Here is an 11,034-nt window from a genome sequence, read left to right on the forward strand (position 1 = left end):
GTTCTGGATTGGTTTTGGTTGCTTTTTCTCTTCTTGCATGTCTGGTAATTTTTTCCCCTTTCATCATTTTTTTTTTTCATCACAAGTACACTCTTAATCCCCAACACTTATTTTTCCCATTCCCCCACCCACCTCCCCTCTGGTAATCATCACTTTGTTCTCTATAGCAAAGAGTCTATTTCTTGGTTTCTCTCTCTTTCTCTCTCTCTCTCTTCGTTTTCTTTTGTTCATTTGTGTTGTTTCTTAAAGTCCAATATGAATGAGATCAAATGATATTTGTCTTTCTCTGACTGACTTATTCTGCTTAGCATTATACTCTGTAGCTCTATCTACATTGTTGCAAATGGCAAGATTTCACTCTTTTTAAATGGCTGAATAATATTTCATTGTATATGTATAATGCCTGATAATTTTTTATTAGTTGGTAGACATTGTCAGTTTTGTTTCATTGAGTGCTGGAATTTTTTAAATTTGAATTAGTTTTTATCTTATTTATTTATTTTTTTACAAATAATCTCTATGCCCAGTTTGGGGCTCAAATTAACAACCCCAAGATCAAGAGTCACATGTCACATGTTCTACTGACTGAGCTAGCCAGGCACCCCCTTTTTATTTATTTATTATTATTTTTTAAGATTTTATTTATTCATGAAAGACACAGAGAGAGAGAGAGAGAGAGGCGGAGACATATGCAGAGGGAGAAGAGGGAGAAGCAGGCTCCATGCAGGGAGCCTGATATGGGACTCCATCCCTGGACTCCAGGATCACACCCTGAGCCGAAGGCAGACGCTCAACCACTGAGCCACCCAAGTGTCCCAGGCACACCCTTTTTAATTTATGTTAGGGTGCTGGATATTTTTGTGTTTCTATAAACAATTCTTGATGCTTATCCTGGGGCACAATTAATTATTTGGAAACAGTTTGATCTTTTCAAGTCTTTTTGGAGATTTGTCAGAAGAAATCAGTATTCAGTGTAGGGATACGTATTCCCATTATGAAGGTAAGATACCCCTCACCCTGAGTACTTTACCCAATGCCCTGTAAATAATTGGGTTTCTCTGGCAGGTGGGGATAGGCACTGTTTCAGACTCTATGCAAGTTCCAAGTACTGTTTCTCTAATGCTCTTGGGTGGGTCTTCCTTCGTCTTGGATAATTTTCTCATATGTATATGCTCAGAAGACTTAGGAGATCTTCAATAGTCCTGGAATTACACACAGAAAGACCCCCTGCATATGCACTTGACATCCAGGGCCTCCCTCTTATTTTCCATGGTTGTTCCATAGTCTAAAAATCACAGAAACAAATCCAAGATACCACTTTCTAATCTGAAACTGATTCTGAGTTTTAAAAGCAAATCCAATGACAAAAAGAAGAATTGGGGCCACTATAGAACAGCCAGGTTTTGTCTTTAGTCATTCATCTCACTCTTCGATTTCCTTATTTATTATTCTTTAATACCATTATCAGACTTAACAGAAAATAATTCAAGATGAGGACTCATGTAGTATAACAAATATTTGATTCTTGTCAACCAGAAACAGAGTATGAATCTCCCCTGAGATGTCAGGAGAGAAGAAATTCGCCCCACCATCAATGCCCCAAGCTGAAATTCCTTTTTTAAACTATGCCCTGTACCCCAAACAAAATCACATCACCTTTTTTTTTCCTTCATTCTTCCAATTTTATACTCTTCATGTACTATATTGGTATTGACAGCATTTAGTTCTATTTCATATTCTCACATATATAGTGCTTTAATGCATGACTGCATTAAAATGTACTAACTTTAATCAAGTTTTTGAAGGAGCCACTGACCAAAAAGCTAGTTAAGAGTAACCATCAGGGGAAACTGGGAAAAAATAGGGAGAAAGACAACCATGAGAGACTCCTAACTCTGGGAAACAAACGAAGGGCTGCAGAGGGGGAGGTGGGTAGAGGGAGGGGATAATTGGGTGACAGGCACTAAGAAGGACACATGATGAGATAAGCACTGGGGGTTATACTATATGTTGGCAAATTTAACTTAAATATAAATAAATAAATAATAAAACAGTAACCATCAGTGGAAAAGATTTTTAACTTTTGAAGCTTTCCACCTCCTCCTTCTCTCTGTCTTCTCTTCTCACCCTACTCTCTCCTTATTTCCTCCTCCCTCAGCTTTGCTTCCTGCCTCTCCAACCCCCACCTCAGGCAGAAGGCAGTAAAGACGTGGGCTCAAATCCAGTGCCTTGATTAAGGTGATTTCTTAACCTCTTGGAACCCCAGTTTCTTCACACATGAAAGGAGGGACAATGCTATTTATCTGAGAGAGTGGTCATGGGAATCGAAGGAGGCAAATAAGCATGAAATGCCTGGCACATAGTTCATGTTTAATAACAGAAGACATTATTTCTTCATTTGCTAAATGTTTATTGAGCACCTCTTCTGCACCAGGCCCTATGTAGGTGCTGGAGATACGGGAAGAATGGAGTTTGAGAAGGGAGATAGGTGAACAAAACATTAGACTGAAGCATAGTAACAGATATTATATGAATAAAGTTATCAAAGGACAGGGCTGCCCCCGTGTTGGTGAGCTCTCCATCACTGGAGAGGTATGAATGGAGAAACTGAGTTCCATTTTGTCAGGATGAGAGCACAGGGATGGTTTTGCTGCCTGGTATTTGGGGATGAAGATTGGGCAGAAATGGCACTTCTGAATTTCAGGCAGAGTTGGCTCTGTTCCCAGCCAACGGTGAAACATGTGACTAATCCTGACCAACTGAAACATTACATCCTAAGATCTGTGGGACTTCAAGATGACAATCTGGACCTGCTGGCACCATCTTGCTTCCTTATAATCCCGAGAATGAGGCCACTATGAAGAGAGCAGAGCTGAGGGCTGTTAAGAGACCAGGCCTTGATGACATGGTTGGAACTGCTGGGTCTAGCCATACCTGAAGCCAAACTCTCTCTGGGCTTTGAAGCAAACCAAGCCATAAAATCCCCGTTTATTTTTCATCTAGATCAGCTTGGGTACTTTTTTCTATTCCTTGTGGCCCAATGAGTCTTATAACTGACATGACAAAGATGCTAAGATTTTTAATAAATATTTGGTGGGGAGGGAGGAAGAAGGAGGAGCAAGATGACCTTTTAGAGCCCTTCCGGCCAGGGAGGCTCTGACTTGGGCATTGAAGGGACTGAATTGGTGGTTGTTTGAGGGACAGAAGAGCAGAGCAGGCAATGCAGTGCCCCAGCATTCCTCGGACTCCAGTTTCCATCCCGGGGGCACTTCCTGGTGCATTTAAATGCGCCCTTGTGTGTGAGTACCGATAGGGGGGTTCAAATAGCCTGAAATATAAACACACCGGAAACCCACTCCTCCTCCCTCTGCCTTTCCTCTCTCCCTGGGGCAGAGGTGTGGGGCCATAGAACCTCTATTTGGAGGATTTAGAAAGCATTGCAAACTAGGTCTCTCTCTTTCTGGGTTTGGCGGTCCACCTCCTGCCTGGGGGACTTTTTCCCCTGAGTGCCAGGCCCAGGTATGTGGGCAGGAAAAGGGACCTGTGGGGTGGGGGATAAGGGGCCAGTGGGGAAAGGACTGGGTCTCTGTCACTTTTCCTGCTGACAGAGCAGACCCCTTCATCATATAATTCAATGCACCAACAATTTATTAAGCAAAAACTCTGTGAGCTACCCAGGGCGGACAAGAATAGAATAGAAAATGCTTTAATCCGGGGTTCAGGAGACCTGTGAGCTTGCCAGGCAACTGGGGTAGCTTGTTTCCAAAAATGGCTCCCAGCATGCCTCCCGGGATTTGTACGTGTGTGTGTGTGTGTGTGTGCGCAGTCCCCTCCCCTGAATCAGCGCTGACTTTGTGCCTTGCAGCGGAAGGGATGCCGTGTGTTTTCTGAGAGCAGGTCAGAAGCCCGCAGCCTCCACCTGACTCTGAACACCTGCTGGGGACGCCCCCCCCCCAGATCTCGGCTGCCCAAGCCACAGGGGGAGGCCCCCAGATAGTGTTATGGGTGGAGTTGTGCCCCCTCCCCAAATTCCTGACACTGAAGTCCTAACAGTGGCTCAGAATTTCCTTACTTGGAAATAGGGTCACTGCAGGTGTAATGGGGTAAGACGGGGGCCCTCTGAAGGAGGGCGGACCCAAATCCATTATGATGGGTGTCCTTGTAAAAGGGGGAAATTTGCACACGGAAACATGCACCCAGGAAGAACACCACACGAAGACGAAGGCAGAGACCAGGGTGATGCTTCCACACGCCAAGGAACACCAGACGGCCATCAAACCACAGGAGCCAGGAGGGAGGCGGAGCCCCCGGAAGGATGCGACCACGCTGGCACCTCGATCTCTGAGGACAATACCTGTCTGTGGTCTAAGCCCACCCCCCCCAGCTCTGGTACTTTGTTTTGGCGGCCCCAGGAAACTAATCCTGACTCTTTAGCGACCCCAAGAGACGCAGAGCAGAGAGGTTAGGTGATCTCACCGGGGACACACAGCAGAGTCTTCCAAGTAGCCACACATGCACCTGGTTTTCTTACTCAGACCTTCTTCCTCTTGACAGGACTACGAGCATCTCAGGGCAGATTCCACCCCTGGCTTACCCACATGTCTCACTAGGATGGATGCACAAGGCCTTGCACACGGTAGGTGCTCAGTCTGTGGAACGGAGTGTGAGGTTTCCCCAGTTTTCCTTGCCACCCTGGCTTCCCCGGTGTGCCCTGTTTCTGCAGGAACTCGCTGCCAGTGAGCTGTGTCTAATAACCCCACTGAAGTAGTAGTCGGTCACGGGTGTGCCACCGGGTCCTTGCAACACACTTTGTCGGTGTTGGGTAATAAACTGACATCTCTCTCAATTTCTGGCGAGAAATTAAGGCAGCAGAGAAAAACTAGTTGAGGGTGATGCCAGCACCCAATTAGTCTTCACAGCTAGTGCGGGGACCCTTGCCTCGCCCAGAAAAAGGCAAACTTAATGATGCCAGTCATCGTTCTGCAAGGAGAAAGGGCAAACCATGGCAGGAGCGGCCTATGGGCTCCCATCGAGACCAGGCTGGATAGGGATGACAAAAGTCAGTGCATCCCAACTGCAGTGTGGGATCCTGGTTTAGGTCCTGAAACAGTAGAAGGACATTAGTGGGAAAACTGGTGACACCCATGTAGTCTGTAGAGTAAGTAATAATACTATACACAAAGTCTTGTCTTCGTTTTGAGAAATGTACCATGATGATGTCAGGTGTTAACCTTAGAGCAATGGGGTGAAAGGTACACAAGGACTTGGTACTATCTTTGCGACTTTTCTATAAATCTCAAATTTTATTAAGCAAAACATCAGCTCTTGCCGTGGCAAGGTGTGTTTCCCTTTAGAGAGATCAAAAGGAGTTGGCCGGACCCGTTGCCAATGAGGAGGTCATACCAAAGTCAGGGTACTCTTGCCCTCCCATCCTCACACAGCCAGGGCTCCTGCCCCGACATTGAGCCCCATCAACATTTGCTGACCCCCGAGACAGTCTAGGCTGCAGTACCGATGGAAGCATTGGGTGCTAGGATGCCATTATCATCCACGGGGTGGATGGACGTAGAGGGGGACTTGGAGGGGGCCTTTGGGGGGAGGACTAAGCAGGTTTGGAGAAGTAGAGGGAGCTGGCGAGATGCAGGAGTGTCCATGGGAAGCCTTCCCTGCCGGAGGCCTGGCCCATCCAGCCTTGCCCTTCCCACTGCTGGGTCTCCGTTTTTGTACCACTTTAGCATAAAGCTCAACAATTCAGGAAAGCTACTGCTTAAATTACCTGCTAAACTCAAGGCGGATCTGACACAGGGACATGAGTGTGCCTTATTCTGAATAAGAGGCCAAGAGAGGGCCCCATTCCCGACCTTTGTTCCCCGCCCAGCCCCAGGATGCAGGGCGGCAGCCACTACTTATTAAGGGCCTTGCTTCCCTTCTCCCTAGTGGTCAGGATGTGGGCTACGCTGCTGTAACAAAGAGACCCTGAAACACTTCTCCCTCATCTCACATCCAGGAGGTGACACAAGGCCCTGGCAGGGAGGGGAGGAGGGATGCAGCCCAGCTCCCCACCGCTGTCTGGGCGCCTAGATGCTATCTCTCTTGTCACTCTGCAATCTCCTGGGGAGTCGCCCCCATCAAGAGGGTGGAAGCCACCTCACCAGAGTCGGGGTCCCACTGCAGTCCACAGGGAGGGGAGAGAGCGTGGAAGGCCATCTCATCCACATCTTACCCAGATGTGGCCCAGAGGCCGCACACCTCACTCCGCTCACATTCCATTGACCTCCCCTTGCTGCCAAGCAGGTGGGGGAGATGTAGGTCCTAGATGTGTGCATGTGCGCTCGGCAGAATACGGGCGACAAGAGTGGGAGGGACAGCTGCTGGTCTCCAGCCCTGGGGCTGTATCACCAGTCTCATGCTCCAGAAGAAGAGAAGGACTCGGGACCCCTGGGTGGCTCAGTGATTGAGTGACTACCTTCAGGTCAGGGTGTGATCCTGGGGTCCCAGGATCGAGTCCCGCATCAGGCTCCCTGCGTGGAGCCTGCTTCTCCCTCTGCCTGTGTCTCTGCCTCTCTCTCTGTGTCTCTCATGAATAAATAAATACAATCTTTGAGAAAAAAAAGAGAGAGAGAGAGATGGACTCACAGAGGTAGCGGCTTGCCCAAGCTCACACAGCGAGGAAGCAGCAGAGCCGGAACACAAACCAGGGTCTGTCCGGCTGCCGCACCCTTCAGACCCCCTTATCACAGCAGAGCAGGGAGCAGGGGCTTCCTATGTGTCAGCCTACCTGGGTCTGCAGACCCCTCCACCCCTCAGCCTCAAGCCAGAGGCTGAACTGCTCCGAACCTCAGCTTTGCTATCTGTTTAGTGGGGTAATAGTTGTCCCTGGGGTGTGGTGAAGACCAGATGAACTGCAGTATGTAGAGGGTTTGGCGAAAAACATAGCAAACGTTCGATAGAGCTAGTTGTTGCTGTTGCTGCCAGCAAAGCCACCCAGCTGCATCCTCCTGCTGCCCCATCAGCTGTTTGAAAGAATTCATCATTCCACCAGCCCACTGTGGTTTCACCCTGATGCACCTTCAGAGACTGTGTTAGTTCTCTATGGCTGCAGAACGATCTGGACACAAGCTTAGTGCCCTTAAAACAATGCACATTTATTATCTCTCAGTTTCTGTGGGTCAGGAGTCTTTTGCAAGGCTGCAAAGTGTTGGCCAGGGGTGCCTGGGTGGCTCAGTCGGTCATGATCCCAGGACCCTGGGATCCAGCCCCACGTCAGGCTCCCTGCTCAGCGGGGAGTCTGCTTCTCCCTATCCCTCTCCCCTGCTCATGCTCGCTCTTTCTCTCTTTCTCTCTCTCAAAAATAAATAAATATAATCTTAAAAAAATAAAAATAAAAAGCCTCTTGCCACATAGGCCTCTCCTGGGCCAGCTTACATTGTGGCAGCACCCCCCACCCCGCCTGAGCCTAGCAAGAAGGAAGTGGTGATCTCATGTGATGTAATCGTGGACCTGAAACCTTATCACCTCGACTGTCCTGTCAGTTAGAAGCAAGACACACTCGAGGAGAAGAGACTATACAGGCATGACAGCAGGAGGCAAAAGTCGCCGGCAGTCAAGTAAGCATCTGCCCACCCGGAAATGTTTCATCAAGGTCACGGCGATCGGCGAATGTACCACGGTTAGGGGAAGCCGAAGCAATGCCGAGCTGTCCAGAGATCTGGGAAATAATTGCTGCCACTTATTGAGCATTTACTATGCACCGCGCGCTGTCCTACATCCTCTATAAATAGTCTCCCATTTAGTCTTTATAGGCCCTTGGAGAAAGCGCTTCTATTTAGAGATCAGAGACCTGACTGACCGGCCCCGCTCACACAGCCCAGCAGTAGCAGAGCTGGGACTCCAGCTCGGGCTGCCCCACATCCAAGTCCTGGCTTTAAACCCCACGGTGCCTTGTCTGTGTCCGCCAGTCGAAAAAAGATTTGAATCACGGACGGCTGAATCTGGACATTTCTCTAAAAATAAAAATAAAGGTCAGTCCCTGTCACACGAGGAAAAGATGAAAGAATTGCTGTGTGTTTGATGAGAGGAGGAGAGGAGAAAGAGGTCACGGTCACTGACTTAGATCTCAGGGGGCCTGTCCAACGGGGAAGGACGCTTTTGGTGGGTGGCTCAAAGGCCCACGTGGAGGAGGGCAAACGATGGAGAGCAGAGGGAGGGAGGACGGTGCTGGACCCTCACCCTGAGCCAGGTCTTCTGGGGAAGAAACGACTCACAGGGTTGTCTTTGCAGCTGAGCAAATATTTCTGCTTCCCCTTCGCAGGCTGGAGCTGGCCTCAGCCCCGGCCAGCGCTGCGGGCCTTGCAAGCCGGGCCCTGAGCTGCGGGGTAGGGGTCAGCTCCACCATCCTCGCCAGATGGGACTGGACCTGAGACCCGGGGCACAGGGCACTGCTGATGTCCCGCTCCCTCTCCTGGGCCCCGTCACCTGAGGCACGATGGCAGCGGACCCCAGGATCTCCCCTCCTGCCCACTCTCCATGCGGCAGCTGAGCGGTGTCTCTACAGCTTGAAGCCGACCGGCTCACCCCCTGCTCCAACCCTCCTGTGGCTCCCTAGTGCCCTCAGGATCAATTCGGCTGGGCCACAGGGCCCTACATGACCGGGCCTGCTCTCTCCCGGATCGTACGCCCAGCTGCTTCCTACCCACCCCAGCTTCCATCCCACTTCTCCGGGCTCCTGAATGATATGCTAGTCCTAACACCCCGCACCATTCCCAACCTCTGTGCTCACTCTGCCCAAACAGCGCTTCTACCTGGATCGCTCCTAGACATCCTTTGAGAACCATTCAAACACCACCTCCTCTAGGAAGCCTTCCCTGATCCCTTCAGCTGGAGTTGCTTCCTCCTCCTCTGTGCCTCACTGAACCCAGGCCTCCTGGCAACTGCCATGAACTGAGCACGCACTCCGTGCCAGGGCCTGTGCCCCGTGCCTCTCCTGCGTGAGCTCCCTAAGTCCCCCCTTTTAACAGCTTTTAACATCCCCACTGTCCAAACAAAGAAACAGGCACAGAGAGGTTCAGTACCTTGTTCTAGGACACACGGCCAATAAGTAGCAGAGCCAGGACAAGAAAGGTCTGTCTCTGACTCCAGAATCAGTGCTCTTTGTTATTCACTTGTATCTGTATTTAAAGTAATAATTAAAAAAAAAGTAATTGATGCTAGTGATAATGAACCTATTGGTCACAAAGAGTAAAGAAAGGAAAGAAATGGTCTCTACCCGTCTCCCCATCCCCCTGAAACCCAGTATGTGAAGGAGGTAGGAACAGTAGCTAGCACCCACTGAAGACTCACCATGGGCCAGTGCTTCTCAGAATTTAATCCTCTTCAATCCTCAGAGCCACTCTGTGAAGTGTTATCATTCCCACTTTACAAATAGGGCAACTGAGGCACAGAGTGATTAAATGCCTCGAGGTCAGTGCACAAGAGGTAGAGAGATACCTCAGACCCAAGCACCATCGGTCCGAAGCCCAAGCTTCCTGAATGACACACACACATAAAGCCACTCTAGTTAAAAGCCGCATGGTAGTGGGGAGGGGAGGGGGGCTCCTGCGCTCAACTGCCCCCTGCACCTTCCCAAATCCCAACAACCCTGAGGTACTCCGCACAACTCTACAGCTCTAAGGGATATAATTTGAAAACTATTGTTATCAGGCAATTTTGTGGCCTCTCAAAGGTCTGGTGACATACTGTTTTCAGATGAATCCTGTGACCTCCCCAGCGCAATCTTAGGGTCCCTAAGGCTCAGGCATCGTGAAAACTATGGGTACTGGGAAGCAAGGTGACATCAGGGGAAGAGTCCAGGCTTGGGAGCACGGGAGCAACCCTACCAGTGCCCAGAGGTAACCAGGCTCTGACTAATTAACTCTGGCTGATGTCAGCAGAGGGGAAGACAGAGGGACGCTCTGAGCGATGGGAGCCCGGAAAGGGGAGTTCAGGTGTGGCAGGCTCCAGGAGGGCTCAGGACACCTGGCAGTGAGGAAGCTGTGTGTGTCACTGTGTCCCCAGCCCCCAGCCCAGTGCCTGGCTCAGGGGGGTGCCCCTGAGATAACTGCTCAATGAATAAAGAGATAAACGAGCATCTGACAGCACAAAACACTGAGCAAGACACTCTACAAGCCTGATACCAGAAAAGTCTCCAACCATTGTTGACTTATTATTATTATTATTATTATTATTATTTTATTTATTTATTGGAGAGAGAGAGAGAGAGAGAGGGAGAGTCTGGAGGCAGAAGGGGGGCACCTCGCTCCCACCACCACCATAATCGCCACAACGACACACAAAGGGCAGAGGCCATTTGCTCCAAGGAATCCAGAGGTTCGACTCTAGCGGCCAACCCAACAAGCGTCTGCTAGAGCTGCGTGATAACGTTGAGAGGGATGATCACACTGACGCTGGCCACTCTTCATTGACCATAACGAACCCCGAGACTGTGTGAGGCACCCCTCAGCCTCCAGGCATTCGCCTACTGAATCTTCCTAACAGCCCTCTGGCTATTATCCCCATTCTACAGATGAGGAAACCGAGGCTCAGAGAGACCAAGTACCTCGGCTGAGGTTCCACCACCGATGCTGATGGGCCCCAGAGACTGTATTTCTAACCACTACGATGTGTCACCTTCTCCTCTGCTGGTGTGACCACCAGCAAGCGATCCAGGCTCTAGGGCCCTCATTTTGCACATCTGTGAAATGTGGATCGTAACTGCCTTCACGGGCAGGTTGTGAGGTGTCGGAGAGCCTGGCTCCTTGCTGGCTGATGGATAAGGGAGCTGAGCGGACCAGCCGCCACCACCAGGCCACTTCTCATCCTCTTGACGTAAAACCCAGGAACTCTGCACGCACTCAAGCCTTCACAGGCAGGGCCCGGGATTTTCTGCTCAGCTACGTGGGCCTAGGCAAGTCACTTTCAGTCCTGGGCCTCAGTTTCCTCATCTGTCAAAGGAGGAGGCGGCGGAGGCGATCTCCACAGACACAAAAGTGTTGACAT

The 11,034-nt window shown here is 50.0% G+C and overlaps 1 long non-coding RNA gene across 2 annotated transcripts in view; it reads right to left on the reverse strand.

The window, feature by feature from the left end:
* Positions 1-11,034, reverse strand: part of LOC144314743 (uncharacterized) — a 65,549-nt gene that overhangs the window by 34,488 nt on the left and 20,027 nt on the right. The gene's annotated exons all lie outside the window — the stretch shown is intronic.

Source organism: Canis aureus, chromosome 5, assembly GCF_053574225.1.
Source record: "Canis aureus isolate CA01 chromosome 5, VMU_Caureus_v.1.0, whole genome shotgun sequence".
NCBI classification, from domain to species: domain Eukaryota; kingdom Metazoa; phylum Chordata; class Mammalia; order Carnivora; family Canidae; genus Canis; species Canis aureus.